This window comes from Diospyros lotus, chromosome 13 (genome assembly GCF_014633365.1).
Source record: "Diospyros lotus cultivar Yz01 chromosome 13, ASM1463336v1, whole genome shotgun sequence".
NCBI classification, from domain to species: Eukaryota; Viridiplantae; Streptophyta; class Magnoliopsida; order Ericales; family Ebenaceae; genus Diospyros; species Diospyros lotus.
This window is the reverse complement of record NC_068350.1, coordinates 24,376,970-24,381,713: the sequence shown is the minus strand read 5'-3', so window position 1 is coordinate 24,381,713 and position 4,744 is coordinate 24,376,970. Positions and strand designations below refer to the sequence as shown.

The window sequence follows — 4,744 nt, the reverse complement described above, 5'->3', positions numbered from 1 at the left end:
AATGGAAATCATGGCAATAATGCAAATCATGGCAATAATGCAAATCATGGTCATTTGGATGGTAGAACTATTAGAGAGCTGGCTGCACCTGATGTGCATTACCAGCCCCTATGTATTCAATATCCACAGCTAGATGCTAACTTTGAACTTAAGTCTGGACTGATTCATTTGTTGCCCAAGTTTCATGGCCTTTCAGGAGAGGATCCACACAAGCATCTGAAAGAGTTTCATGTGGTTTACTCAACCATGCGGCCACAAGGAGTAGATGAAGAGCAAATCAAGCTAAGGGCCTTTCCATTCTCACTTGATGGATCCGCCAAAGATTGGCTCTACTACCTACCACCAGCTGCCATTACCAGCTGGGATGGATTGAAGAGGATCTTCCTGGAAAAATTTTTTCCAGCCTCCAGAACAGCATCAATAAGGAAGGAAATCTGTGGTATAAGGCAGATGAGTGGTGAAACTCTACATGAGTATTGGGAGAGGTTCAAGAAGTTGTGTTCCAGCTGTCCTCACCATCAGATAAGTGACCAACTCCTAATTCAGTATCTCTATGAAGGTCTAATCCCCATGGACAGGTACTTGGTAGATGCTGCAAGTGGAGGAGCTTTGGCAGAGAAGACCCCTGCAGCTGCTCAAGAGCTGATATCAAAGATGGCACAAAATGCCCAGCAATTTGGCACCAGAATTAACACTCCTACAAAAGCCATCAATGAAGTCAATGTGGCTGCCACTATGGACCAGCAAAGGATGGAAAACAAGCTTGAGGAATTGGCTTCCATGGTCAGGCAGTTGGCATTAGAGAGAAAGCAACCCCAGCAGCAGCTTTGTGGCATTTCCTCCTTGCCATCCCATACAACAGATCAATGCCCACAGTTGCAAGAAAATAATGAATCTGTTGCTGGCATCTTCCCTGGTAGACCATTCCAGCAGCACAATCCACCTTTCCAGCAGCATCCACAACACAAGTATGATCCATACTCAGCCACCTACAATCCAGGTTGGAGAGACCATCCGAACCTCAGATATGGCAGCCCTTCCAATCAACATGTGCACCAGCAGCCATACCACCAGAATCAACCATTTCAGCAGAGGTTCCATCCTTCAATTTCAAGCAACCATACTCCACCACCAAGGCAGAATCAAGCCATGCAACAAGCACCACCATTACCCAAGTCAGAACCTACCTTAGATGATCTTGTTAAGCAACTAGCAGCCAACACACTCCAATTCCAACAGAAAACAGAAACCACAATTCAAAATTTGGAGACCCAAATAGGCCAGCTAGCCACAAACATCAATGAGTTAAGGAGTCAAGGTTCTGGGCAGCTTCCTTCACAACCAGTTGCCAATCCAAGGGGCAATGTTAGTGCCATCATGCTTCGAAGTGGGAAAGAAGTGATCATCCCAACCCCTCCACCATCATCAAACATGGAGCAACATGTAGAGGAGCAGAATGTAGAGGGTAGCAAAGAGCAGCAACCCTCCTCAGTCCAAGAAGCCAAGCAACCAAACTCCAGCTATCAAGAACAAGGAGAGTCTTCCAACATCCAGCCCCTTCCATTCCCACATCGAGCAACACAAAACAAGAAAAGAGCAGAGGCCGAAGTGGATAAAGAGATTCTGGAAACATTCCAGAAAGTTGAAGTCAACATCCCCCTCCTTGAAGCCATTAGACAGATCCCCAAGTATGCAAAATTTCTCAAGGATTTGTGTACTCACAAGAGGAAGCTTATGGGGAATGAGAAGATCAACCTTGGGAGAAATGTCTCTGCCCTTATCCAACCTGCCATGCCAGCAAAGTGTAAAGATCCAGGGATGTTCTCCATTCCTTGTACTATAGGAGACATGCAATTTAGCAATGCTTTACTAGATTTAGGTGCATCCATTAATGTCATGCCTAACTCTATTTATGCTTCATTGCAGTGTGGTCCTTTGAAGCCAACAGGAGTGGTTGTCCAACTGGCCAATAGAAGTACTGCACACCCCACTGGAGTCCTAGAAGATGTGCTGGTTAAGGTTAAGGATTTAATCTTTCCAGCAGATTTTTATGTTTTGAATATGGAAGATAACAGCACACTTGAGCATGCACCCTTGATCCTAGGGAGACCATTCTTAAAAACTGCTAGAACTATTATCAATGTGCATGAGGGTACACTTTCCATGGAATTTGCTGGTAACACAATTAACTTCAAGATACTTGATGCCATGAAATTCCCTGCTGAGGATCATTCCACTTTTCAAGTAAATAGAGTTGACCTGTTAGTGAATGAAGCATGTTCTGAGTCTTCTGATTTAATTGATGAATTCCCCACTGTGCATGAGTTCCCAGATACGATTAATTGCACTAATTGTAGTGATGGAGAGAGTCAATGTGCTGCATGCTTAGAGATTGCTGAATTTTTGCATAGACATGAGTTTGATTTTGATGCTAACATTTCCCAAGTGGAAGATAGTGCTGCTAACCTTGTTGAGCAGGTTGATAGTGCCTTGGAGTTAGAGTTCCAGTCAAATAGATCAACCCCCTCTTTGCAGCAGCCACCCACCATTCAGTGCAAGCCTTTGCCTCAGCACCTCAAGTATGCATTCTTGGAGAAAGATGAGAAGCTGCCAGTCATCATTGCAAACAACTTGCAGCCTGACCAAGAGAGAAAGTTGCTGGATGTGCTGAAAAATAATAAGAAAGCAATTGGGTGGACTTTAGCGGACATAACTGGAATCAGCCCATCTGTTTGCATGCACCGTATCTTATTGGAGGAAGGAGCAAAGCCGGCAAGACAGCCTCAAAGAAGACTTAACCCAACCATCCTTGATGTGGTAAAGCAGGAGGTAAGTAAATTACTTGCAGCCGGTATTATTTACCCTATTTCTGACAGCAAGTGGGTGAGTCCCGTGCAGGTTGTTCCAAAAAAGACGGGCATCACGGTGGTCCCAAATGAGCAGAATGAGCTCATCCCCATGAGAGTGCAGAACAGCTGGAGAGTCTGCATTGATTATAGAAAGCTGAACCAAGCAACCAGAAAGGATCATTTCCCCCTCCCATTCATTGATCAGATGTTGGAGAGGTTGGCCGGTAAGTCGCACTATTGTTTCCTTGACGGTTTTTCTGGATACTTTCAGATTTGCATAGCCCCAGAGGATCAGGAGAAGACCACCTTCACCTGCCCCTTTGGCACATTCGCTTATAGAAGAATGCCTTTCGGTCTATGTAATGCTCCAGGTACCTTTCAGCGATGCATGGTAAGTATATTTTCAGATTTTCTAGAGCATTGCATGGAAGTATTCATGGATGATTTTTCAGTTTATGGTACTTCTTTTGATGATTGCTTGGTTAGCTTGGGTAGAGTCCTAGAGAGATGCATTGAAAAGAACCTTGTTTTAAATTTCGAAAAATGTCATTTCATGGTAGAACAAGGAATTGTTTTAGGGCATGTTCTATCTAAGAAGGGTATAGAAGTGGATCGGTCTAAGGTTGATGTCATTGCTTCATTGCCTTACCCCACCTCTGTAAGGGAGGTGCGTTCTTTCCTTGGCCATGCAGGATTTTACAGGAGATTCATCAAGGATTTCAGCAAGATTGCACTTCCACTTTCCCACCTCCTCCAGAAAGAAGTAACCTTCCACTTTGACGAGCAGTGCAAGCGGGCATTCGAGGAACTGAAGAGTCGACTGATTTCTCCACCCATCATACAGCCACCCGACTGGGAGTTGCCCTTCGAGCTGATGTGCGACGCCTCCAACTTTGCAGTGGGTGCCGTCCTTTCACAGCGTGTGGAGAAGAAGTCACATGTCATTGCCTATGCCTCGCGCACCTTGGATGCTGCTCAAGCAAACTACACCACGACTGAGAAGGAGCTTTTAGCTATTGTGTTTGCTTTAGATAAATTTCGCTCCTATCTTCTGGGTTCTAATGTTGTCGTGTTTTCTGACCATGCAGCCTTGAAATACCTATTGAAGAAGCCCGATGCTAAGCCCCGGTTGATACGATGGATGCTCCTACTTCAGGAGTTCAATGTGGAGATAAAAGACAAGAGTGGGGCCGAGAACCTAGTAGCTGATCATTTGAGCAGGGTCCCTCCTTCTTCAGATTCCACAGTCATGGACTCCCAGCCTATCAGGGATGATTTCCCAGATGAGTTATTATACCACATTCACGGTGTTGAGCCCTGGTATGCTGATTTAGTAAATTATTTAGTTGCTTCTGAATTACCTGCATATTTTAAGAAGGAACAGCTAAATAAATTTAAGAGTCAGGCTCGGTATTATGTGTGGGATGATCCCTATCTGTGGCGCATGTGTAGTGACCAGGTCATTAGGAGATGTGTTCCTAACCATGAGTTTGCATCTGTCTTAAATTTTTGTCACACACTTGCATGTGGTGGTCACTTTGGTCCCCAACGTACAGCTAGGAAAGTCCTAGATTCTGGATTATATTGGCCTTCTCTCTTTAAGGATTCATATGAGTTCTGTAAGAATTGCACACGTTGCCAACACACAGGCACTATATCACGTAGGAATGAAATGCCTCAACGACCCTTATTGTTTTGTGAAATCTTCGATGTTTGGGGTATTGACTTCATGGGTCCATTTCCTGTGTCATTTGGTTATGTGTACATTCTGTTAGCTGTGGATTATGTTTCAAAGTGGGTGGAAGCTAAAGCCACCAGGACTGATGATGCTTCTGTGGTTGCAGATTTTGTTCGTTCTAACATCTTTTGTAGGTTTGGCATACCCAGGGCCATCA

The 4,744-nt window shown here is 44.5% G+C and overlaps 1 non-coding gene across 1 annotated transcript; it reads right to left on the bottom strand.

The window, feature by feature from the left end:
- Positions 1-419: 419 nt before the first annotated feature.
- On the bottom strand, positions 420-524 carry LOC127789407 (small nucleolar RNA R71). Its single transcript, XR_008020580.1, has one exon. It is a non-coding gene; the product is annotated as a small nucleolar RNA R71 (small nucleolar RNA).
- Positions 525-4,744: the final 4,220 nt, after the last annotated feature.